The sequence below is a fragment of the Puma concolor genome, chromosome A3 (genome assembly GCF_028749965.1).
Source record: "Puma concolor isolate L17-30 chromosome A3, mPumCon1.1.hap2, whole genome shotgun sequence".
NCBI classification, from domain to species: domain Eukaryota; kingdom Metazoa; phylum Chordata; class Mammalia; order Carnivora; family Felidae; genus Puma; species Puma concolor.
The window spans coordinates 106,206,690-106,234,547 of NC_141669.1; the positions used below are offsets into that span (position 1 = coordinate 106,206,690).

General features: G+C 42.3%; 1 protein-coding gene across 13 annotated transcripts in view; it reads right to left on the reverse strand.

Moving 5' to 3' along the window:
• Nucleotides 1–27,858, reverse strand: part of PLCB4 (phospholipase C beta 4) — a 422,070-nt gene that overhangs the window by 282,174 nt on the left and 112,038 nt on the right. For 8 of the 13 annotated variants that reach the window (XM_086701713.1, XM_086701702.1, XM_086701699.1 and 5 more), the window contains one exon: nucleotides 5,770–5,846. The exons of the other annotated variants lie outside the window; for them this stretch is intronic. The gene's annotated coding sequence lies outside the window, so the exon portion shown is untranslated. The remainder of the gene's footprint in view (nucleotides 1–5,769; nucleotides 5,847–27,858) is intronic. 13 annotated transcript variants of the gene reach the window in all.

The window sequence follows — 27,858 nt, forward strand, 5'->3', positions numbered from 1 at the left end:
CACACTTTACAGAAAAAAATAATTTTGCTTTTGAAAATTTTAGTATTCTGATTAAAGGTCTATGTGAGCAAAAACCCAGGACATAGATGAAAAGAAGCCACATTATTTAAGAAATCATCAAGAACCCCAGCAACCAAATGGCCAAATACTATCTCAAAGTTACCAAGTTTTCAGAAAACCAAACTCCCAAAAATCACAATATATTTTCATCTCTTGTCTAGTAGGTATTCCTTATGATCCTAGAATTCTGTTTTTCCTTGATAGATGCCTCTCATTCTTGAAAAAACAAAAAAAGACATTCTCCATTCCTTTTTGTTTAAGAAAAAAAAATTGCACAAGGCCAAAAATTCCAAACATATTCTGGTTCTACTTTCTCTTTGGTCTCTTGAGCTTCCTGTTGAAAACCACCACCTCCTTTCCAGCGGCTGCCATTTTATCACCCTGGATAAACTAAGTGGAAAGTACCTCACGTTATGGCTGCTATGAGCAGGTCAACTGGCCCCCCCACCCTTCCTTTCTCTCTCCATGGGGGAGAGGAAACAGAATGATGGGCCGTGGGGCCCTTCAGATCTACCAAGCTGGCCTCAGTGAGCAGTATCATGAAGGGTGTCCAGAGTGTGAACTCCACAAAGATGGGGACCACACCTGAGGAATCCCTGGCATGGCCACTCAAGCCCTGTTTATGGAACTTCCCAGCCCCTCCCCTGGTGGTGTCTCCTACAACTCTGCTCTACCATGGCCTAGGCAAGAGCACTATCTCCTTCCCAGCCCAAGTGTTCAAGATGAGCCAAGGTTGGCAGAGTGGCAAAGCCATGGCAGCACCTTTGCTGCTGCTCCTAAGTCAGATGTTGGTAACTCAGAGCCTCCATAGTGTGTGATGCAGCAAGCCAATAGAGCCAACCTTCCTTAAGAAGGTGAGGAATTTGGTTGCATGAATCCTTTTGCTACAAACAAAAACCCAAAAGCTCAGCTGCAATACACTGAATTGCAAAAGTGAGAAAAGCAGCTCAAACGTAAATGCTCTGGTAAGATCTTCAGATCCTGTAGAAACCGTATGCCAGGGCACAGCAAGGGCAAGAGTGCATATCAGGGAAGCACTTAAGGGCAGCAGTGCTGGAAAAGGGCAGAGCAGACTGAGGTGAGAAGGAGACCCAGGACCATGAAAGGGGCAGAGTGGCAGGGCTTCTCAGAGCCAACAAAAATTCAGAGCTGTGGCCTATAGCAGGAACACGGAAGTAAGTCTGGATGCAGCTGCTTGGGCCGCATGTATATACCATTGTCCTAATAGACCATAGTCATCTGTCCTCCCAAGAGACTCTAGACCCCTGAACTCTGAATTCCAATCAAGCAGCAGCATCGTCCTGCTTCTCCCCATCCCCTCCCCAGTCTGTTCTTTACCCAGAAGGCATAACCATTCTTTAAGACTTAAATGTGATCATGTCCTTTCTCTGCTCAGAATTCTCCAATGGATTCCCAATATAATCTGAATACAACCCAAAGTCCCTGGGTACCCTATTTACCTCACTTCCTACCCCTCTTCCCCTTTGATTATCCCACTCCATCCAAAATGGCTTCCACACTCTTCCTCAACCCCCCTCATACGCTGCTGCGTAGGGTCCTCACGCTTGCTAGCCCTCTGCCTAGGATATCCACATGGCTCCTAAAGTTCATTCAGGTCTCTGGTCAAATGTCACTTCTTCAGGAAGGCCTCCTCTACAAACCTATCCAAAATGGCAGTCTCACCTCTGTCATGCTTTACCCCCTCGCCCCCAGCACCCACCCATCTTATACTCACTCACAGCTGCCTCCTCCAAGTGCTTATGATCGATCCTTTGCCTAAAACCTTTCTTTGGCCAAGAGCTGTGTTCATCCTTGCACAGACAGGCAGGCCAAAAATGCCTTTGGGGGCAGCCCTCAGCCAAAGACAAGTGGCGGTTAGTGGGTAAATACCCAACCTCCAAGTCCTCCTATGGGACAATTCCAAGGCCTGTTCTTCACGATCTTCCAGGGGTCTGCTGTGGGATTGTGTCCCAGTTGCCCACAGAGATAACCAACCTGATATCACACCCTTTATTGAATCCCTTCATTTCTTTGTCTCACCTCCTCATTCTCCAGCCAGAATTTCCTGGGATCACTTTTCCAATAAATGACTTGCACTCAAATGTTTTGTCATAGGATTAGCCTTGGAGGGAACTCAAATTCAAGATCCCACCCATCCCCTCCTGCTAGCACAGTGCCCAGCACATAATAGGTGCTTCATAAGTATTTATGGAATGAATGAGCTGCCATGGCTAACTTTTACCTTGGTGATGCTGCTGATCAGGAAGCATCCTGTGTCCCATCTAAAAAGCTGGTTTTATATACAGATGATTAGCCCGTTTCAGCCAGAACATTGACTCTGAGAACGGCATAGGATCCACATAGCTTCCTTTTGAACACCAGTGCCATTTATGACAGCCATTCCTCTGAATAGGTCCACCATCTAGAAAGATGTTCTTTCTCCAAAGTTAATGGATATGGCAACTCTCGAACCCTAAACTATAGTGTGTAAAAAGCAGCAGATTAGCACTGAAAGTCAGTCTTAAATGCCCTCCGGATGCAAAATCCTTACACCTCTGTGAGCCCTGGAAGCTCTGAAGTCAAGAACTGGGGCTAGCTCTTAGGATCAGGACCAGATGCATAATTTGCAGGACCCACTGCCAAAGGAAAACATGATGCCCTTTGTTAGTAGGAATTTCAAGATGGTGACAAGAGAGTGTTAAACCAAACACAGAGCCTGAGTCTGGGCTCTGTATAACTGCACAGGTCCTATGCCCATGAAGTTGGCCCTACCAAGAACTCATCAAAGATAAACTATCAGACACCCCCTAACACTGCTCCCTTGGCAGTGATGATTCTCAAAGAAAAGAGAAACAGCAGCAGCTTGTTTTAGGTTAAGCCACCACAAGACTACATAACTTATTATAGCAGAGAGGCCTGGGGGCACCTCTTAAAGCAGTTCAGTTCACATCACCTTCAAGACTTTACAAACACCCAAGGAATCAATCATGGCGCACAGCTCCCCACCGCCTGCTCCATGATTCAAACTGCTGACAACTCCAGTGTTGCAATTACCCTGTTGGGTCCCATAGTTTAATGCACAATATATAACTAAAGAGAAAAAGAACCTTCTTTTAGATGCCAGAGGATGCAAAAGACCTCAGAATCTAGTTCAAGAAATCCATTCAGGTTCATCACTCAGGGGTCTGATGGGCACATAGCTAACAGGTCAGAAGAGTTTGGTAGAAAAATTAAAGGGGTTTAAACAGCCTGCTAGTACCATACCTAAGCTCCAGGGATGTGTCTATTTGAGAGAACATACAGATTGAGGTGATGCTGGGACACAGCCATGATTAGGGCAGACCTGTAGAAATACGTCCAAGGTAGAAAAATGGTGTAACAGCACCTGGGCCTAGGAGATGCTTAATACATCTTAGGGGAGGAAGAAAAGCAGTCCCCTAATGTGCACTGTAGATCACCAAAAGAAGGACCCAGGACATGCTGCCAAACACAAATGGCCACAAGACCCTTGATGGGCCAGGAAACTAACTGATAGGGCTCAACAGGATAAACTGAGAAATGGTGACTTAGAGCCAATTAACCCACAAACCCTATTTCCTAATATGCCAGGTGGCTTGTTTTACTACACAAAATCATTTCTAAAGTTTGCTTTCAATCCTGCCTGTACAAAAATGCAAAAGAAATGGTGGTCTCCATTTGAAATGTTAGCATTTAAGCAGAACTTCATTCCATGAACAATTGCTGAGTTACTTTCTATGGGGTATACGATATTATGATTTCATGTCGGGGACTTCTGGAACCATAAAGAAGCACTTTAAAGTGTATCAAGGAGCTATGGGGTAAGTAGACATTTCAGGATTAAAAATTCTCTTGTTCTATAGAGATTATGTGACTTTGTATAGTCAACAATAACCTTTGTGTACTTCAGCGTCCTTTTACTGTAAAAGGAGAGAATACCCATGTCCCAGGGGTATTTGTGAGGGAAAAATCAGGATGATCAATGTTCTCAAATGCCTTATGTTCAAACCAAACTCAAGATGTCCCCCAGAAACCAGGGTCTCATCTGCAAGCTCTGTGCTCAGGCCCACACCCTTGTAGCTAATTTTGACTCCTCTTTGACACCTGATATGCAGTCTGTCACAAATCCAGATGGCTCTTCATTCAAAATATCCCAAATCTGATCACTCCTCACCAACCCTAGCCCACCTTAGTCTTGGTTCTAGGTGTGCTCACCTCCCTCCTGGACTTTTGCGAATTTCCTCCCATTTCCCCCTTCCTGGCTGTGTCCCTAATCCATTTATTCTCATCATGGCAACCAGAAAAGTCTTGTTAAGATGAAAGAACTGGGGCGCCTGGGTGGTTCAGTCAGTTAAGCATCCAACTCCTGATTTTGGCTCAGGTCATGATCTCACAGTTCGTAGGTTCGAGCTCCACATCAGGCTCTGTGCTATCAGCATGGACCCTGCTTGGGATGCCCTCTCTCTGTCCCTCCCCTGCTCCCTCTCTCCCAAAAATAAATAAGCTTTCAAAAATAAGTAAAACAAAAGAACTCTTCCAAATAACTAAGTTCCTTACTTTGGTCTAAAGCATTGGTTCTTAACTCAGGTGTGACTTTGCACCTCAGAGGACATTTGACAACGTCTGGAGACCTTTTTAGTTATCATCCTTGGAGGGCAGGGGTATGCCACTAGAATCTAACAGGTTGAGTCCAGGGATGCTGTTGAACAGTCTGCAGTGCACAGGACAGCACCCACGATGAATTATCCAGCTCAGAATATCAGTAGTGAAGTGGACAAACAGGACACTGAAGTGGTCTCAATTCCCTCCACCTGCACCAATACAGGTAGTCCCCTTCCCCCACACCCCCTACCACAGAGCTGTATCCTTGCCATTCCTGCACTAGATGAGCCACTCCCACACACAGCCACTGTTCCCTCTGCCTAGAATGTTCTTCCTATAGATATCCTCAGGGCTCATTATTCTACTGCCTTCAGGCCTCCACCAATCATCTTGTTTTAATTTGCAGCTCCCCTCACTCCCGCTCAGCACTGTCCTCCCCCTCTTCTCCACAGCACATACTATTGTATGTGCTCTCATTGTACTTCGGGGTGTTTTTTTTTTTTGCCACCTTCTACCTCCTGGAGTGCAAGCTTCTTGAAGGTGGGAACTTTTGACTGATTTATCCGTATTAGGTACTTGGCACATAGTAGGCACTCAAATATTTGCTGAAATGAATGACTGGATGTATGGATATTACCCAGTAGAGGTACTGCATCTTGGCTGAGAGATAGCTTCTAGTCTGAGTGGGGAAAAGTATGTATTTAGATTTATTACCAAGGCTGTATTCATAACCCATTTTGTATGAAAACAGAGCTTTAGGAATAATTCCCAAATGGACTCCCTAATGCTATCATGACAAAGGCACGGAAGGTAATAAAGGGAGCCTAGCTCATCCACCTTGAAACTTCCTTCAGTCACAATAGACAGATATGAAGGATTAAATTGCTAGTTGGGGTCTATGGCAACTGTAGTTCTCCAAATTAAACATCAGTGCATGTTGTTGGAAAAATACAATTACATTTATGGAAGATAAAGGGACCGAAAATTTATACATCAGGACAGTTCCAGAAATCCCAGCCTGAACAATGTTTTTATGTTCAGTATACTATCTCCAATCAGTAACATTCCAAGATTCGATGAAATACTTACCAAATACAGCAACGCATTACACACAGGGCCAGACAGAATCGAGCACGCACAGTCCTTGCCCTCAGAGGGTCTCCAGTCTGGAATGGAAGTTAAGACAGTTGTGTTGTTGGACTGAAGCACACCATGACCACAGTAGGCTGCTACTTTGGGCATTATTAGAGAAACACAAAATGTAATGGGGTCCTCCAGAGAGGGGGTGGGCGGGAAACAAGGAACGTGTGGAGTGGAAGGTGGCTCTGATGTTCCCCGGAGGGTGAGCACACCCACACAGGCATGCCTGTGTCTTTGAAGTGGCAAGTTTCCCATTTGGTGGGAACACAGGCCACCTATAAGGAAGTGGCAGGAAGTAAAGGGTCACTGAGGCCAGAGCACAGAAGGCTGAAGACCTGGGGGCAAGTGGCTCCTGTCCACTTTGAAAGGACCAGCAGATGGCTAAAACAGCAAGCTCAGAGGCAGCTGTGATGGCTTCATTTCCTGGGTTTCCCTGTACCTTCCCAGGAGGCAGCCTAGCTGGAGGGGAAGGAACTGACCTACATACGTGGGTTGGTAAAGGAAGCTGAAGATAACTGAATACTCCTAGCTGGACGTAGAAGGAACCTGGCAGAGAGAAAAGACAGCGGGTCTGTGCAAAGAGGGCCTGGACTATCCCACGGAAAGCGGGAGAGAAGCAGCTATTAAACCACCCAAGTCTTCCCACACCCAGGAGGCACAAATAGGAAGGGGAGAAAGTGAGTTCAAATGACACCATGACCTCGGGGACTATTCAAGCCATTTTATAAAATTACAATGTCCAACGTTTTTATTCGGTTTATCAGTTGGTTTCAGAGAAGTAGAATCAAAGGTGTGGGATTATTTTCCACAGATGTTAGAACAGTCCCTTCCCGAAAAGAGCCTCACCCCAATCAAAACCTCTAAAAACCAAATGGAAGTTCCTAGATTGTGTTGGCAGAGGCTAATTTCTCATTAACAGAGTAATCAAGAATGGGTTAGAACAAATACTATTTTTTTTAAACTTTCTTTTGACCCATCTCATTACTGGATATGTAAAATACGAAGTCTGAAGCCAAAACAATATGAAATGGCTTTAAGATCTGTTAAATCGGATTTTTAAAAAGAAGTACTCATAGTGAAGGGATGAGAAGGGCCCATCCATCACCCTGTGCGAGCATTCATTTATTTGACAGATGTTTACTGAACCTCTGGTGGGGGGCAGGCTGAGCTATCAAGATCCTAAGGCCACTTCACTGAACAAAATCTGCCCCCAGGGTGGCACATACGTTCTAAAGAAGGGAGAGAAAGTAAACACTACACCCAATAAATAGTTAAATTATGCAATCTGAAAAATGCAAAGTGCTATGGAAGATAGAAAGGTAGAGAACAGGATGGAGGTTAATAAGAAGGTACATAGGGGTGCCTGGGTGGCTTAGTTGGTTAAGTCTCCGACTTTAGCTCAGGTCATGATCTCATGGATCCTCGGTTTGAGCCCCACTTCAGGCTCTGTGCTGACAGCTCGGAGCCTGGAGCCTGCTTCGGATTCTGTGTCTCCCTCTCTCTCTGCCCCTCCCCCACTCATGCTCTCTCTCAAAAATAAACATTAAAAAATAAATTAAGAAAAAATAAGAAGGTACGTAGACTTGAAGGAGGTGAAGGAATTAGCGAAGGAGATGAGAGGGGAAGGAAGCCCATTAGTGACAGAGTAGCAGCCAACACAAAGACCCTCCGATGAGGGCATGCCTGTGTGTTCAAGGAACAGCCTGGAGGCCAGTGTGGCTGAGCTGAGGGTGCTAGGGATGAGGTAATGGTGATGACAAGAGGTCAGACCATGCAGGCCTAGGAGGCCATGGTCAAGATCCTGACTTGTACTAGGAATAAGAGGAAGACTCACTGGAGGATGCTAGGAAGAGGGGGACTGGGTCTGACATATACTTAACAGGTCACTCTGGCTAAGGTGAGAACAGATCAGCAGGAGTGGGGATGCAGGAAGTAAGCCTGGAAGAAGAGAGGCCAGTCATCCAGGTGAAGGAGAATAAGGCCCAGACCAGGGTGACAGCAATGAAAATGGTATTAAAAAAAAAAAAAAAAAAAAAAAAGGTACATTTGGAAGGTAAAGCAGACAGCATTCAACAACATACAACATACTACATGTGGATTAGAGAAAGGAAGGAGTGAAGGATGATTCTAGGAGCAAGACTGAGTAACACGCCCTTGTTAAATTTCAGCATAAGTACCCCCAAAATCTCTTGACAAGGTTGCCATTCAAACTCTAGGTTTCCATTTAGCACCTGCTATTTATTTAATAAGGGATTCCAGTCCAGGAAGTGTGTAGTCACAGAAGCAAAGTATTTATGGTCAGCAAGTTTCACCTACATATGGCTCTGTTCCAACAGAAAAACGAGAGTGGTCTGTACTAGAGTAAGCATTACATAAATTAACACATGTGACCACCAAGGTACTGTTTCTGCTAATAAAGGCAAGCACATACAAGCATGTGTCATGTGTATGCAATAATTCAGAAAAGTGCCTTACAGCCCATAAAGCAGTCCATGATGGCAATGTTTTTTTTGAAACAGGATAACCCTCAAATGCTTTCTTTTGATACTAAATTTCAAAACAACATAAAACCCACAATCCTAGTAAGGTCACCAATCTGAATTATTTTTAGAATTAAAACTACGGATGGCTTCCCAAACACAGCACATTCATCAAGGACATCACGACATGGTATCCACCACACCGGGAGTGTTTCACCTAGAACTTCAAAGGAAGTGCTTTCTAAGGTGAAGAAAGCATCTCTCTCTCTCTCTCTCGCTCTCTCTCTTGCTCTCTCGCTCTCTCTCTCTCGCTCTCTCTCGCTCTCTCTCGCTCTCTCACACACACACACACACACACACACACACACACACACCCCTTGAGGCTCATTCTGAGCCAAATAAGGCAATATACCCAAATAGGAAAGACTGAACTGAAATAAAGAAGTCTGATCCCTTTTCCATTTTTTGCCCATTGCTACAGTATCAATGTGAACATCCATGACCAAGGATTGCCCTCAAAATCCTCACAGTAGGTGTTGGGAGTTTGAGTCATGGTGTGGAAAAGGATGCCTTCTACCATCAATGTCATCCCTTCGTTGAAAGTTCCCATCTTCTAGTACATTCCAGCTGCATCAGAGGTTTGAAATTAACTTTGTCCCTTTTAAAACCCAGGAAAAGAAAAATCCGAATGGACAAAAATTACAGAGCAGGGAGGGGTCGAAGCAGATTGTTTGGTTTATTAATACATTCACTACAGAGTAATAGCTTCATAGATTAATCTACACGTATCTAGAAAGACCAAGGGCATAAATATATTAGGATGAGTAATATGAAATTATTACTCAGTCATTTTGATCAACAAAAATATCAATTTCATGTGGCTCAGCCTAAGACTCACCAGTGATAGATCAAGATGTCCAATTCAAAATTAAGATAATGTTTCTCAAAAGTGCACATGAACAAGAAAGTGAGATTCCATTTTCCCTAATTTGCATAAAACTTTAAACATTTACATGCAGTATTTCCAAAAACGATAGAAAACATTTCAAACATTATTCATCACTCTCCAATTGCAATTACAAACAAGAAAGCTTAAAAATAATCATTTAGACTAGACCAGCATTCTTATCAAAATAAATATCTCCAGTTTGATGGTCCCTTTTGCTACTGCTCCAAAACTTAACTTTAAAAATCTGGCAGAAGGGCACCTGGGTGGCGCAGTTGGTTAAGCATCTGACTTCAGCTCAGGTCATGATCTCACAGTTCATGAGTTTGAGCCCCGTGTCAGGCTCTGTGCTGACAGCTCAAAGCCTGGAGCCTGCTTCAGATTCTGTGTCTCCCTTTCTCTCTCTCTCTGCCCCTCCCCAGCTTGCACTCTGTCTCTCTCTCAAAAAAAAAAAAAAAAAATATACACACACACACACACATTAGGAAAAAATCTGGAAGAGCTTTCTCTTACCTTACCTGTGGTCATGGGAAAGAATTTCTACCTCCTCTGGGATATCACAGCCCATGCTACCTGCTCTACCTTATTTTAGAGTTGCCTCCCTGATCTTATTCTGGAGGGGCCCCACCAGTCCCTTCATTTTTCTATCCCTCAGCACTAACTAAAGGAAAGAAATGTGGCCAAGAAAACTTCCTGCCACTGCGTTGTCAGAGATGGGCTTCATGAGCCAATCTGGAGTCACCCCATCAAACTCAGGGGCATCCTGGTCAAGGCACAAATAACATAGCATATTTTCATGGAATGGGCGAGTCCCCAGCCTCACTGCGCTGTAAGAGGTACTTAGACTGGCAAGTAGAAACCACCTGTGTTTGAACAACAACCTCCAGGGGCAGGAGGGGTTCTGAACCCTATTCTCACTGCAGTTTAATAGACACACAGATTCATCTTGGTTTTGCTGTGAGGCAGAGAAGCAGTTTTAGTCCCTGGCCCCTCAGGAATGAGGTGATGGGTTCTGATGTCCCCACGGAGTGAAAGCTTCAAGTCTCAGTAAACATACTCTTCCTTATTAATACAGTTTGAAATGAGCAATTACATGTGACTCAAACTGAGTCCCATTTTTCTTTCCCTTCACATGTACCCTCAAACTGTTCCCCCCAACCATGCCTCAGAGCAGAGACAGGACTCAGGGGAGATGGCAGGGTGGGAAGAAGTACACAGGTCAGCCCCTTATGGCCTGCCAGCAAAGGGCAGCGATTTCAGTCCCAGGTGACCAACTGGTCCTGCTTTGAAAACTGAAAACCCCAGTCCCAGTCCCTGAAAACCTCATTTCATGGGGTATGACAGGCCAACTCCATTGTCTGTTCATCTCAACCTCAGCCAGAAGCTTCCTGTCACTGGTTATTAGAGTCAAGTCGGTAAACCGCCCAAGTATGTACTCAATAAATACCACAAACACATCTTCTGTAATAACCCATGGGGTGCAGAGGTACAATCTGAGGGTAGACTCACGGATGACTGAGTAAGTTCCCACCAGCCTTCACTTTTAGACAAAAAAGGAAAAACAAGCCTCCCTTAAGTACTTCTGCACGACCTAATGTTGTTTCCAGACCAGCCAGCTTTGAAGAGTTTCTTAACTGTTAGAGTCCCAAGTGACTGATATCAGAAGGATGAGAAAGAACTTTTAACCCATTACTTTCATGCAGTGAGCTCCAAGCATGGTGCCCAAAGCTGAATGGCATTTAACGAAATAGCTCTTCGACCAGTTATTGCTGTAAACCACTCCCACTTATGATCGATTCATTCAAACAAAATGTGTTTGTTGAACATTTACCGTGGGCCAGGCTAGAAGGGAGATGCTATGAAAAAAGAACAAAACAAAGGCACCCCACACATGCCCCTCACCATTTTCAGGACTGTTCTTAAAAAAAAAAAAGGGGGGGGGCACCTGGGTGGCTCAGTCGGTTGAGCCTCTGACTTCGGCTCAGGTCACGATCTCACGCCCTGTGAGTTCGAGCCCCGTGTCGGGCTCTGTGCTGACAGCTCAGAGCCTGGAGCCTGTTTCAGATTCTGTGTCTCCTTCGCTCTCTGACCCTCCCCCATTCATGCTCTGTCTCTATCTCAAAAATAAATAAACATTAAAAAAATTTTTTTAATAAAAAAAAAAGTCAGTGACTTATTCTGCTTTTCTTTTCTTCAAAATCACTTCAGGATATGGGCTCAAGATCTGAAAGTAATTCCCAAGTCCCACTACTATTAATATTAACCTCCTTCCTATAGCAACAAACCCCCCCCAAAATGGCTATCTTTTTCGGATAGTGTATTAGTGTTATGCTTAAAAAAAAATTACAGAACAATCTGTCTCATTTTCTTGTTCTACTGAGATGGTTATAGACTGAATGTTTGTGTTCCCTACAATTCATATGCTGAAGTCCTAGTCCCCAAGGTGATGGTATTTCGAAGTGGGACTTTTGGGAGAGAGTCAGGGTTAGATTAGGTCATGAGGCTAGGGCCTCCTAATGGGATTAGTGACCTTATAAAGAAGAAACACAAGATCTGTTCCTCCCCACATGATATGGGAGGCCATATGAAGACAGAGAGAAGATGGCTATGTACAAACCAGGAAGAGGAACATTATCAGACATTGAACCTGCCAGCACCTTGGTCTTGGACTTCCCAAACTCCAGAAGGATATGAAATGTTTGTTGTTTAAGCCACCCAATCTATCTTTTTAAAACAGCCAGAAATGACTAAAACAGAGACCCAGAAAGTGTAGGGGAAAACATATTACTAAACAGTCTTCAAGGAAACATTTTTGATGGTGGTACACCTTGAATAGTGATTGGCAGAGCAAGAGAAGACAAGGCTTACCACGGAGTCCCCTATGACCAATGCCCTATGACACTGTAAGTCTGTTTAGAGACATTAAGTGGATCTTTCTCCTGCAGCCACATCTTTTGAGAGAGCATGCGAACACATGCACATGTGCACACACACACACAGGGGAGGGGCAGAGAGAGGAGGAGAGAATCTCAGGCAGGCTCCACACTGTCAGCACAGAGCCCAATTCAGGGCTCGATCTCACAAATGAAGAGATCATGACTGGAGCCAAAACCAAGAATCAGGCAATTAACCTACTAAGCTACCCAAGTGCCCCTCTCATGGCCTCATGTTGATCAGCTATTCAAAGTCTGGTCAAGGTCATAATTTCCAAAGAACTTTTCCCAGCAACACAATCAGGCACAAACATACAAGCCTTGCAGCTTAAGGGGTTCATTCATGGTGGACTTAACCACTTCAAGTCTCACCACAGCATTTGGCAAGCCCAGGTCTGGACAACAAGTTCAAAGACATTTGTTCAATTATTGCTCAAGTGCTTAGATAACTATTAAAGTTTTCCAGGGTACAAGAGCAAAAGCTAATCCAGATGGAATCACATTACAGACTCCCTGTCAATGAGATAATTGTTAGGAAATCTATGGAATTTCCTAGGAAATTTTTCCCCCTGCAGAATCTGCATTTGGGAGTCCTTGAATGGGTGAGGATGAGTATGAATGGGATCTTCAGCCAGGGGAGTTGACAACAATGAAGTAGGACCCTCATGTCCCCAGTGACTGCAGTCCACCCCTCAGACTAGCAAGAGTGTCCATCTCCGTGTTCAAGACAGAAGTTGTATTAGACATTCTACCTTTTCAAAACCTTGTGCAGAATGGGATTTTCAGTCAGAGCAGTACTCATGCTAAACAGGGATAAGGCCAGGGGTGGCCCTAAAGGACGGACTTTGGTGTTCATTCTTCCCCACTGCTATCCTCTACAATCTGATCCTATCCTATACCTAACAAATTGCCCCACTTGGGGAATTCAGACCATAGCATCAGCTTTATAAGGCAACAGTTCTCTGTCAAGTGGTAGATTCTCCTTATGATATTGAAAATCTCTGAACAAGGAATACCAGTGCTCGTGAAGGGGAACACTTTCGACACCTCCCCCGGATCATGTGATGGAATAATCCACAATGATGCCAACACACAGATTTTCATGATGGTGGGTATGTGGCCCCTTAGCTAGTTAGGACAACACAGGTTTCTGTTCAGAACCTTACGTTTCACTTACCTTGATGTAAAAGGAGTGATGTCAACACAAAAATTCCAGGGCCCATGTTGATTAATGTCTAACATTTAGGAATACTACATTTCTAAACAAGGCACTGGAGGCCCGCACTCAGATTTTATAATGAATGTTATGTTCCTATGTTCCCCAATAATTCTTGTATGTACTTCTCCCTCTTTTCCTCATGTTCAACAGAGAGTAGACTATACTGAGTAGGGAAGTGTTCTGTTTTATCTAAGGCAAAGATCTTCAAAATTTTCAAGGTGAAGGGAACCTGAGGTTATCCATGCCAAATCCTAATTTTGAGGAAGATGACAAAGTATAGAACACTGAAAACAAGAAAGCTTCAAATAAAGTGCTTCTTCATAACTCTGTTTTCTCCTTTGCTAAAGCAAGCATGTACATCAAGAGACTAGATGCCCACAGCCCTAGACTGTTAACCTTTGGCACATCTAATTCAGGATCTACGGAAGAAATATGCATTCCTCAGTGGAAAACCTGGGCAAACCAGCTGCATTTGTTTTCTATTACTCCCATAATGAAAAGCACAAACCTAGTGGCTTAAAACACGAATCTGTTATCTTAAAGCCAGAAGTGTCACAGAGGTCTCACTGAGCTAAAGTCAAGGTGCCCACAGGGCTGTGTTCCTTTCTGGAGGGCCTAGGGGAAAAATCTGTTTCCTTACTATTCCCAGCAACTAGAGGCCATGCACATTTCTTGGTTCCTGGCTCCCTTCCTCCATCTTCAAAGCCAGCAATCCTAAATCAAGTCCAAGTTCCTTTCATACTTTGGATTTCTCCTGCCATGTCTTCTAACATTCCAGTTCACTCTCTTGCTCTCATTCATGTTCTTATTCTGACAACAATCAGTTAAGGTTCTCTGCTTTCAAGGACTAATGATGAGATTGTGACCACCTGTATTATCCAGGCTAATCCAGGCATCAAGGTGGTCCTTAACCTTGATCACATCTGCAACACCCTTTTTGCTAAGGTAAAATTTACAAATTCTAGAAATTAAGACTCAGACATCTTGGGGGGGGGGGGCACTACTCTGCCTACCATATCTGCCCACCCTTCTGACTCTCATCATTAAATGGACCCATAATCTATCTGATGACCAGGTCAGAAACCTAAAGGGCATGCCTAACTTAATCCCACCAATTTATATTCCACATGCAGTTAGTAGCTAAATTCTATGGACTCCGAATCCTGGGTCATGTACTGGTGCCCACTCTCTATACTCTCTGCTGTGCGCAAGATTGGGATTTCCCCGGGGGCGCCTGTTGGTCGGTTAAGCATCTGACTTCAGCTCAGGTCATGATCTCACAGTTCGTGAGTTCGAGCCCCGCATCAGGCTCTGTGCTGACTGCTCAGAGCCCGGAGCCTGCTTCCGATTCTGTGTCTCCCTCCCTCTCTGCCCCTCCCTTGCTCATGCTCTGTCTCTGTCTCAAAAATAAAAAATTAAAAAAAATTAAAAAGGTTGGGATTTCCCCTGAATTCTTTACCTCTTTTTCTTCTGCCACAAACCTCAATTTGGTTTTCACTTAACTACACTGTCCTTCTAAGGCCATGTGCTTCAGGGCAAGGTGTGCTCCAGCCCTAGGTCCAGGATATGTCTTGATTGGTCTAAGCTATTCATGGTGGCCCCTAAGACCTTTGCCATTTTTTTGACACAAGCATAACATAGAAACCGTAATTCATGGAGTTAACCAACACAGATGTCACTCTACCTTGAGATTTCTTGTTAGGGAACATAATTATTTTGTTATTTGAGCCAAACTGAAGTTTCTTTGCTGTGAGAAACATTCTAAATGGTATATCACTCATTGAAATTCTGTTAAATCCTACTCATTATTTTATTGCTCCTAGTCTCTCATCACCTCCAACCTTTGAGATGTACCCTCCCCATCATCTACTTAGAAGAATACCTCTTCATAGCCATCAATCTTGTCAGGTGTTCCCCTATTCAAAATGTTTCAGTGATGTCCCATTACCCATAACATTGGTTCTCAAAAATCTGTACTTCTATCCCTCTAGAACAGCCTAGAAACAACTATGCAACTAAAAGTCAATTTTAAGTTAATACCTTAATTTTTTTCTTCGTATAATCAAAAGAGTTAACAATGCAATTACAACAATGGATGTTGTAAGTGTTGACTTTTAAGTAAAATAGCTATTATATCACTCAAAGCCATAAGAATCTAAATCCTATAGTGAATTGGTACTTATTGTTAAAAGGTTATTTAAAAATAATTTAAAAATAAGTTCTTTAACATTCACGTTTTATCATTTCCTTTTCACATTTCCATTCACTTCTGCAAGTTTTATCCTAATGAATTGATCTTTATTCCAAGTATTTTATTGACTGAACTATTTATTATACATCCCTACACCCACCAAAAATAGGCTTATCATTTAGAATTTTAAGTTTTGGGTTAATTTGAATTTAGCCCCTACGAATGAAGTAATTTCTTCGGAGTTATACAGTTACCAGTAAACAGCTGAAAAAAAATCACATAAATATTACAACATTTTGGTCAATAATTATTAAATATAAAGAGTAAAACTGGACTTGAAATGTACCTCTTGACAAGATACATAGAGCTTTAAAAAATTAACTCACACATCCATGGGCAAATATTCCCTAATGCTAAGATAACAAAGGTATAGCATCAATTTTATTACAATTTTTATTTCTATACACAAATGCTGATAAATCCTTTTAGCCTAAATAAGCAGAGGAGTGTAGAAGAGTAGCTGCAGCCACAGCACTGAAATCTCTAAACTCCTTTGGAGCTTCAAGCCAAAGACTGTGGTCCATCATCAAATTCGTTTTTCTAAGTTTTTATTTATTAATTTTGAGAGAAAGTGTGTGAGAGGGAGGGACAGAGAGAGAGCAAGAGAGAGAATCCCAAGAAGGTTATGCTCTATAAGGTCAGAGCCCGATGCGGGGCTTGATCTCACAAACCCATGAGACTATGACCTGAGCTAAAACCAAGAGTCAGATGTTCAACCAACTGAGCCACTCAGGTGCCCCAAAGTTTATTTTTAATTACCCATCAACTGATGAATAGGTCTTGAATTCTGCATAAGCAAAGCACCCTCAGGGTTAGCACTTGGGATGTTTCACATTACAGGACTACATACCATATTAAAATTCCAGGAAGACAAGAGGAATGCCTTCCTTCAGTAAAAAGGGAGAAAAGAAAGCAAATGCATTCTAAGGAAGATCAACTTTAGCAAAGAGCACATATGAAGTTAAAACCTCGACAGCTATTCCCTTAAGAGTCTCTGAGCCCTTGCATGTATCCCAACAGAATATATTTATGCCCAAAGGTATACCTAAAGTCTTTTGGAAAATGGCAGCCCAGTGGGGAAAAAAGTCAAAGTGTCCCTGTATAGAAAACACAGATTTGATGTAGGCTCAAGTCCCATCGCCCACCTCAATCTCTCTACACCCGTTTGAGAAATTGCATTACGTATGCTGGGTCTGAGTTTGCTTTTGAGAGGAACATGTGTCACAAAGACTTCCTTCCTTTACTACACTTTGACCTCTAGCCTGCTATTTTAGACCCAAGAGATGAGTCACTGAAATTTATACCGGCACCTTGCCCCTGGCTCAGGCCGTTTCCAGGGACTCTGCTCACTGTGGGACATAAATTAACAGCAGCAGCTTAACTAGCCATCATACCTTTAGGACGCAATCCTGTGTAATCTGACCACCCCACCATTATTTTTTATTCCCACCCTCTAGGAACAGTATTCAACAATACCAGCATGTCACACATACAGATGAAATTCATTTTACTACTCTATTCTTCTGTTCCACTGCTAACTGCTCTTCCTGAAGCTTTCCTCAATTTTCTCCTCTCCACCTCAGCTACAGAATGAGTCACCGTCTTCCCTTTTAGCATGCTGCTTTTACTTCTGTTGGATATTCTGCACATTCTTCTCAGTGTCATGACGACATGTGTGTAAATCTAGTCTCCTTGTCTCCACGGCGGCTGCATCCATTCATTCCATCCTCATTTGACCCCTGGGTCCTGAACATGCCTCCTTGAGAATTTTTTCCCTGCTGCCAGTCTATTCCTCCTGTTCCCTGCAGGATCATTCTTCCTCAGTTTCCTTCATCTGCACCCCATTGCCCACTGTGTATCTACTAGGTTCTTGCACCTTGCATCATGCAGTACTGGAGGCTTCAGCTATACCCAACTAAACGAATACCACACTCATAGAACATTTACCTTTTCCCAAGTCGGAGGGGAAAAAAATAACAATTTTTTTGTGTTAGGGTTGCTATTCTTTTTCTGAAGTTTGCCACTTGCCTGTTAGTAATAGCCAGCAAATGATAAAAGTAAATACATATTAAGGGAAAGACACAGAAATCACTTACACGTAGTGTAATGGTTTGTGTATATGCTCATGGGTTAGAATTTTATGTTCTATAGAAAGATCTTATATTTACTAGCAAAATTGGTGTTCTTCATACAATAAAACTGATCCATATTTCTCTGCACACTTATGCACACAGGCAGTTATACACGCGTGTGTAATGGGAATATATACACATTAGATATCAACACGGAATTTCTATCTGTCTGGTATCACAGCACGTCAAAGCAGCTCAGTGGAAACTCTGAGGCATTGCTGGTGGGCATGTAAAATAGTTCAACCCTTTGGGAAGCCAGTTTCTTATGCAGCTGAACATTCACAGGGCCTAGTCATTCCATGCTTTCATTTGTAAGAAATCCTAGAAAAAGCATAAAGACTACCAAAGCAAAAAAGACTAAAAATCAAAAAAGACTAGTGGTTGCCTGAAATCAAGTGGTTGGGAGGGATGGGTTCCAAAAGGGCTTGAACAAGTTTTCTGTATGACTGTGGTCATGGTTACACTGGTATACACATTTGTCAAGACTCCTTGAAATGCAAAATGGACACTAATAATGGATGCACACTATTGCATGTGAATTATAGTTCAATATAATTAAGTGGCCCCATGGACTTTTCACCACATTTGGAGATAAGCCTATGGATGACCTGATTTGCCATAAACACATGCTTATGTGGTAGATATAAATTTTACTTTGAAGGACTTTGCAGAAGCAGCAAGGGGAGAGAGAGTTCCTCTTTCCATATGCAATAACTTGGTGATTCATTTTGAAGATTTCAAGGAGTTGAAACATTAACACTTATGATAACTGTCACATTTTTAAAGATGGGAAGTAGGGCTATCAGAGATAGGAACAAATCAGGGGGTTCCAGGAATGAGAGTTGTGTTTACTTTGATACCCCCTAAGCTTTACGCCCTGTAGGTAGGTGCTCCAAGTAAGAACTATTTCTTCCTGATGCCAACCCACAGATTACTAATTCCAAGGCAAAATAAAGGGACTTTGGATGGTGTACTGAAATTGTAAATATTCTCAGTAAACATAATTTATAGGAAGCAACATCCCTGGACACTGGGACTAGTAAACACATAAAATGATCTAGAAAGAGATCAAAAAGAGTTCATCCTTCCCCCACCCCCCACCCACTAGGGTGACCAAACAATACAGTTAAGGGCTCTTCAACTTGACTGTATATCAGAATCTCTTGGAGACCTTGTTAGAACAAAGACTTCTGAACCCCACCCCAAGAGCTTCTGATCCAGTAGGTCTGGAGTGGAGCCTGATAATTTGCATTTCTGGCAAATTCCCAGGTGATTCTAATGCCGCTGTCCTGAGAACCACACTTGAAAACCACTGCTAAATGCTCTAGTCTTTTGGACCAGTGAAAATTCTCGAACAGCCTTACCCATTAATAAAGCAAAAAGGGGTCTAATTTATTTCACTAGCTGTGCTATCAGCACCAACAACAATAAGAAAGGTCAAAAAGGAAAATGTTCACAATTCTTGGAAAAGATGGACAAATTGTTCCTGCTTCAGATACCTTTGTATATGAATGGGTTTTTCCTCAATTCTTAGGTTACTAGGCAGCTTATTTCTGACATTAATTTTGCCACTCTCTTATCAGCAAAAGCGGATATTATACTATGTTCTGCTGATAAATGGCAGTGTTGCAAGTTCAAAATGTACATCACTTTCTATTGTCAGATGAAAAAGACAAAGATACAAGAATTGTGAGGGAGGGACCAGAGGGTGAAAAGAAGAAACTACATGAAAAGGTGGGGGGGGGGGGAAACCACAAATCACAACAGAACGAGAAACTTCCCAAGGGAAAAAGACTAGAGTTTGAGAGATTAATAGTCAAGGGACCAGGGAGGGGAGAAACAGCTTAATGAGTGTGAAGTTTGTTCTACAGATGAAAAGAAAACCACAATGTGAAAAGCACTTGAAATACACTTGAAATAAAAACAGAAGAAAAGTCAAGCGAAGAGAGAAAGAAGAGCTATTTTTAAAAATTATTCAACATTTATGTTAAGATATACCAATATCAGGGAAAATATTTCCATCTTATTTGCTGGATAAAAATCAAATTCCAGGTTAACAGAAATCAATTGCAGTTGTCCAACACTTTAGAGGTGACAGCCTGAAGGGTGACAGCTGTGTCACTGGGAGGAAGGGGTAGACTTAGGGTATGGTAGGCAGAATGATGGCTCTGTGAAGAAGCCCACATCCTAATTCTTGGAACCTATGAATATGTTACTTACATGGCAACAAGGACCTCAAAAACATGATTAAGTTAAGGGTCTTGAGGTGAGTGGGCCCAATGTCATCATAAGGGCTCTTACAAATGGTAGAGGGAAGCAGGAGAATCAAAGGAGATAGGACAATGGAAGCAGAGGCCAGAGTGACATGGTCTTGAGCTACTGTGGAATGCGAGTAGCTTCCAGAAGCTGGAGAAGGTAATGAATTCTCCCCTAGAGTCTCCATAAACAACACAGCCCTGCAGGCCAGTTTTAGACTTCTGGTCTCTAGAACTCTAAGATGATACATCTGTGTTGTTTTAAGCCACTAATTCATGGCAATTTGTTACAGCAGCAACAAGAAACTAATACAAAAATCTTGGTTCAACCCAGCCTCCCCAAGAGTACATGCCTCCTCTAATGGAGGGAACACAAGTCCTAGTTTCGACAGGTTCCCTAATTTGTTAGGACATGTGGAAAATTTGTTGGCATAAAGTTACAACTAGTAACACCGTGCAGGACAAACTGTGACCTCAACATTGATTGTCATTGGTTTTTCAGGCAGGGAGATACATCCAATCATGTGACACAGCTAGACAAAAGACTAAGAAGATGGATAAGCCAGTAAGTCTTCTCTGGCTCAGTGCTTCTCTTCAGACCCCAACCACATCAAAGCAAGTCCACACAAAGAGCTCAGCTGCTGATAGAACCCCTACATTTCGGACCAGAATACACAAAGCAAAGTGTATAACATTCTCTGCTCCCAAGTCATTCAGAAGCTGAACTTCAGAGTTCGATTTTTCTTACATTCTAGATTCAATAGGGCCTAACTGCTCTACAGAGTCATTCTGGAAAATTATCTTAGAAAAATAATTTGTTCTTCGCAGATGAAAGGAATTATTAAAGGGGTGAATGTTTAATATATTTTTTAATGTATTTATTTTGAAAGAGAGCACATGTGTACAAGTGAGCAGGGCAGAGGGGCAGAGAGAGAGGGAGAGAGAATCACATGCAGGCTCCACACGGTCAGCATGGAGCCCAACACGGGGTTCAAACTCGCAAACCATGTGATCATGACCTGGGCCGAAATCAAGACTCAGATGCTTAATGGGGACACCCATGCACCCCAAATAATATGCACCCCAAAAGGGGTGAATGTTGAAACTATTACTGAAATATGGCCAACTGCATGGTAACTTAAAAATGAAGATAAAAAGAAACAAAATGCCAAATGATTTTGCCTCAAAATAATCCTTCTATTAATTCTAAGTTGATAGGAAAGAGGAAAAATGAAGTTAATCACATTCATGGAGACAAGTGGCCTCTCAATATTCAGACAATCAGCCAACAATACTTATTGAGTGAAGGCTCTCCAAAACACTAAACAAGAAAAGGTGAAAAGGTAGAAAATGTAAAAGAAACGTTAAGAGAGGGCTCTTGCACAGAGGAATTTACATCATTAAGACAAGGCTAATATATACCATAATTAGTGAGCAATTATCTGCCCTGAAGAATGATGCCAAAAGGTTTTTAAGTCAATACAATAGGTCCTCACAAAACAGAGGAACAGGCAGACATTTGACGTGAGAAAAGCTTCAAGATGGTTGGGCTTCATGCTGACCCTTCAAGAACAGGTAGGATGCACGTAGAAAAAGGGGAAGATACCCCACTCAACAGAAAGGAGTTTGTTGACTGCTCTCCTGTCCTAGAAGCTTAAACTTTTAAATGAAGGTTAAAATATAATAAAAACTTGCATAAATGGCAGCCTTTTTTGGGAGGATGAGCATATCATAAATGCAGGAGTTCTGCAGGATTGGAGACATGATCACTGATATTTCTTTCTATTTCAGAGGGAAGGGTATTATTAGAGGGGGAAACTTCCCCCACCATTTCCCACAATTCTCTACCTTGTCACACGTTTGTACGAGTTATACACACACACACACACACACACACACACTCCACCCCCACCCCCCACCCACCTCTTACTTAGGTATTTCATCTTACAATATAATTGAAGTCTCCTACTGGGGGAAAGTTGCTTAGATTTAGAAGCTGAATTTATTTTTCTTAAAACATGGCTCTGAGTTATTTTATCAGTACTAACTTCAGCAAGTGTTTGCCAAAATTACTCCTGTCCTTTCATCTCTGAAAGGAGCAACAATAAATTAAGTAGCTTGGAAAACAATAGAGTAAGCATGTGTATAGGGATTGTTTTTTCTGGCCTAGTTAACTTTACATAGATAGTTAACTTTCTGTATTCTCCGTAATGATATATAGCCAGTCTCTGGTTTAAATTTGTTTTTTTTCAATTTTTTTTTTTAATTTTTTTTTTTTTTTCAACGTTTATTTATTTTTGGGACAGAGAGAGACAGAGCATGAACGGGGGAGGGTCAGAGAGAGAGGGACACACAGAATCGGAAACAGGCTCCAGGCTCTGAGCCATCAGCCCAGAGCCCGACACGGGGCTCGAATTCACGGACCGCGAGATCGTGACCTGGCTGAAGTCGGACGCTTAACCGACTGCGCCACCCAGGCGCCCCTGTTTTTTTTTCAATTTTTTTAATGCTTGAGAGAGAAAGGGAAAAACTGAGCAAGAGGAGAGAGGGAGAGGTGGTGGGAAGAGGCGAGGGGAGAGAGGGGAAAAGCGGGGGAGAGGGGAGGGGGGGGATAGAGACAGACCCACTGAGACTCCAGGCTCTGAGCTGTCTGCACTGAGCCCAACATGGGGCTCAAACTCCTGAACCGGGAGATCATGACCTGAGCCAAAGTCAGATGCTTAACTGACTGGGCCACCCAGGTGCCCCTGGTTTAAATTTTTGAGTAGATAACTGTTGAGTATTTGTTCAATTTGGTTCTAAGGGTCATATATTGTGCTTTTAAAAACTGCTGGGATATTTTATTGCATTCCTTTACAAGCAAGAAAACAAACTTCCTATTAAATGATGTGCCTTTAAAAAAAATCACTATAAATTTCTATCAAGTATTCTGGGGCAAGACTGTAAAAAAAAAAAAAAAAAAAGCTTCTGAGCACCTACCATATCATATCTCTAACTCAGTTTTACTCTGGGTTTTTATAGCCAAAAACAGTCAAATAAACCCATTGCTTATAGTTCACTATTCACTGAAAAAGCAAAATATGCCTAAATGTAAGTAACAGTTGAAGAAGCTACATGGCCTTTCAGAACATGAGTCACATGCTCCATTAAAGTGTGTTACAGTGACTAATGTGAATGAAAAAATAAAAAAATGGAAGTTTTAAGGCACTTTAAAAGAATTCCATTTGAGTACTTTATAGCCCCTGAACAACTTTATGAACTCATTCATTTTGACCATACCCTTTCTGCTAGGCTACTTTCGGGTACATATTAAAACACCACTTCTTTGTCACCAAAGACACTATGGGGTGTTTTTTTGCTTCCTAGTTACAGGTCATTCTGAGAACCTGGCATTTCAAGCAAGTTGCCATCTGGACAGTGGAGGTTTTACACAGCTCTGTGTATCCACATCAGCATGGATCCAGATCAATCCTGTCCTTCGTGAAGTATTGGCGGTGAAGCAGACACAACAGCATACAAAAATGGAACATCAGGAGTTAAGACAGTCCTGGGAACAAAGCTTTCTGTTCCAGATACAGGCTTCCAGTTATGGAATGAGTAAGTCATGGGGATGAAAGGTACAGGAAACGTAGGGAATATGGCCAGAGAGACTGTAATAGTGTTGCATGGTGACCGATAGTAGCTTCACTTGTGGGGAGCACAGCGTCATGTACAGAGGTGAACCGCTACGTTGTGCACCTGAAACTAATGCAACGTTGTATGTCAACCCTACTCAAAAAGGTAAAATAAAAATGCCTCTAGATTTGGGAGGGGAAAAAAAAAAAGAGTGAACCAACATCTATCAGGCTTAGTGAGGAGGTAAATACATCCTCAAATAAAATCTTCACAGCAAACAGCTGGCCAGAGAAATTAGGTGTGTTGACCCAAAGAATCTTAGAATATGGTTACCTCCAGATTTCCACATCTCAATTTATATATTCTCACCAACCATGTTGTATAATGTTAGAAGAATCAACCAAGTCATTGGGAAATAATTCATGCCAAGTAAAAACTGGATACTCTAAGTTACTGTTAAAACTTTAATTTTTTATCAGAAATAGCACCATGAGTTAGTCTAAATAAGCTAAATATTAACTTATTAGAAAGTGTTATACAATCTATATTTCAAAGTAAGAGTAAATGTGTATGAAGTAAAATTGATCAAAGTGTAGTCTGAAAAAAATAAACTGATCAACAATCACTTATTTGATCAAGGAGTTCTTTTGTGGGGGAAGCGTCACAAAAGCACAAACAAGCTGAGAAAGCAAATGAGGAACTTTCTCAGTGACAGTAATGTTCTGTATCCTGCCAGGGATTGATTTATACAGGTGTATGCATTTGTCAAAGCTCAACTTATATACAATTAAGAATATGTGCATTTCATCATAAGTTAATTTCACATAAAAATATTGAGCTCTAGTTGAAATAAACATGTTGAAATATGCAAACTGATGCCTGTCGTTTGTTTTTATAAAAAAATTTTTTTTCAACGTTTATTTATTTTTGGGACAGAGAGGGACAGAGCATGAACGGGGGAGGGGCAGAGACAGAGGGAGACACAGAATCGGAAACAGGCTCCAGGCTCTGAGCCATCAGCCCAGAGCCTGATGCGGGACTCCAACTCACGGACCGCGGGATCGTGACCTGGCTGAAGTCGGACGCTTAACCGACTGCGCCACCCAGGCACCCCTGTCGTTTGTTTTTAAAGGCACCAAAATTAAGACAGTGAGATGGATCAGGGAAAGGTAGATGGATATGTGCAGATATAAAATATTAATGGTGGAATATAGGTGAACAGAGTTCTACATTGTAAAACTCCAATTACCAAATGTGTGACATTCTCCTTTAAAACACTGAAGAAAATGGGAAAGGAATCCCTGAAGAATACAAACTATCACACTGCCACGCCACTGCCCACTCTCTTCAAGAGTTTACATGGTATCTAGGACAAAGGAAGAACATTTAAGTTGAAAATTCAAAGCACAAATATAACAAGCTGAGACATGGAAGCTGTTTTAAACATACACATACACACACACCTGCCTGAAACTGGTTGATTACATGGGAAAATTGTGTGTTGAGTGCAAGAGAAGTAGCTACCCGCAGTTTCTAGATCTAAAATCAGCAAGGCGCATCTGGCTGGCTCAGTCAGTGGAGAATGTGGATTCCGGGCTTGTGAGTTCATACCCCGAGCTGAGTGTGGGGGATTATTGAAAAAAAAAAAAAAAAAATCAAGGCACCCGGGAGGCTCAGTAGGTTCAGCATCTGACCTCGGCTCATGATCTCACGGTTCGTGGGTTCAAGTCCCACATTGGGCTCTGTGCTGACAGGTCAGAACCTAGAGCCTGCTTCAGATTCGGTCTCCCCCTCTGCCCCTCCCTGACTCACACTCTGTCTCTCTCTCTCCCAAAAATAAGCATTAAAATTTTTTTAATAAAATAAAATCTTAAAATTAAAAAAGAAAATCAGTGAGCTGAAGTAGGGCAGCTGCAAGCCAGGCTGTGCAGAAGATGCTGTCAGAAGACCCAGGTCCAAGACATGAGTCAAACCCAAGGCAGTAAAAGGCTCCTAATGGGTGGGAAGTGACAGCAGAAGAAGCAGAGGAGGTGTGGGTAGTGGCAGCAGAGCAGAGAAAGAGGTTTGTACTGAAGGGGCAAGGGGCAGGGCTGCAGGCAACCAGGAGTCCCAGGAAGGAACTGCTACAGCAGCTCATCGCAGGTTACAATGCCCCACGTTCCTTCCAGAGAAACCAGCAGGTCACACATCACTTACATCATCTATGAAGGGGCCAGTGTCTACAGTTCGTCAATTCACCTCCATCACATGCTCAGTTATTGGCTTTGCAAACTGATCAGCTGGTGCTGACTAGACCATGTCTAATATGTTAAAAATAACCACCTGAGTAGGTATTGATACTGAGGCTCCTCACCAGGCAAAGTGTGGTCACTGAACCCGGAGCATTAGCAACACCTGGGGGCTTGTTAGAACTACAAAATCTCAGGCCTCATCCCACACCTGTTAGAATTTACCATTTAACCCAATCACAGGTGATTCATATTCACATTCAAGTGTGAGAAGCAGGGAGGGAGCTTACAAGCCTGCAGACCAAGCCCTGATAACTCAAAGCTTCTCAATAGTTTTTGTTTTGCGGGGATGGGAGGGGGGAGGGGAGAGGGGAGAGAGGACATGCACGCAGGGGAGAGCACAGGGCAAGGGAGAGAGAGAATCTTAAGCAGCCCCCACACACAGCATGGGCCCGACCCCATGACCCTGGGATCATGACAAGACCTGAAATCAAGAGTCCCGACACTTAACTGACTGAGCCACCCAGGCACCCCTCAATAGCAGAGCTTTAACTTCAGACACAGAAGACAGGTACAGGCAAATAGGTGAGTAGTAAACCCTGGACACTGGTCTCCTGTAAGCACCTTCCTCCGACAACGGCCCCTCTTTGGGAGGCTTCAGTCCTAGCCTCCACCTGTGCAGCACAACCACCTCCAGCCCCAAAGCATGCCCCCCCCCCCACCCGCCCCCACCGAGTCTATCAAAATGAAACACAGTTGAACCAGTTTTGAACATCTGGCCAGGTTTCATATCCTGCAATATTCTGCCTGTCTCTGGAGAGTGGATCACTTTGCATGTAATTGCTGTTCAATAGAAGAAGCATATAAAAGGTTTTCTCCAACAGGTAACAATCAAGAGTTCAGGCAGCTGTCTGTTCCAACAGTAAGAGCCAGCTGTGAAAGTTCTTCAATCCCCTTAAAAATAGCCACAGAAGGTCACATTTTATTCATGTACACATCTGTCTAAAATTGATTTTAATGATGTTTTGTTTATTTCAATCATTATAAGACTGTTTAATGCTCCTATCTGTGGCTCGTCGTGGTTCACGCAAAGCTAAAGGTTTCACCTTTTTTCATAGTGACATGTCTTTAAAAGTACTAAAACATCCCTGACAAAATAAAGCACACAAACATGAAGTATTTTTCTAAAGCTATCAGAAGCCAGTTCTTCTGTGCTAACTGCAAGTTTTATACTTCACCATCACTCCTTTGTCCCTGAATACGGGTCATCACAGGAAAATGGTTTTTAAAAAGACCGTCACCAAACACATAAACCAAATCTGAAGTTATTAATTTCCATTCTATTACTTCAGGAAGGAATTTTACATAGTGTCTGATTAACCTTCCAAGACAATGGATCAGTACATTTCCAGTAGGTACAAAGTAAATTTTCATCCTCGCTTATTTAAGAAGAGACTTTCAAAAACAATCATTCTGCCTACCTTAATACAGTTGAACCAAAAAAGTGGAAATCCAAACATAGTATTGTAATAGGTCCTATAGTTTTATTCCTAATTACAAAAAATAAAAATCAATTAACTGTGTAGCAATTTATGCATGATGGAAAAAATATTCAGTGTTCAACACTCTGTGCTTTATTGCATCATACTGAAGTATTCACAGAAAATATTTAAGAGACTGGTTAAAAAAATTTTTTTGCTAGACTTTATTTTTTAGAGTAGTTTTAGATTCGTAGTAAAACTGGATGAAAGGTACAGAGATTTCCCATATTCCTCCTGCCCCCACATACGTAATTTTTAAAACAGATTTGCAAAATGCTAAATGACACAGAAAAATACTACCAATCAAATCATATGAGAAATGCCCTACTGAAAAATCTACTTGAGTTACAGTTAGATTTAGGGAATTTTTTTTTAAAGAGACAATAAATCCGTATCTAATGCCAGAATTACCGCAAGACAGTGTCTAATACACTTTGT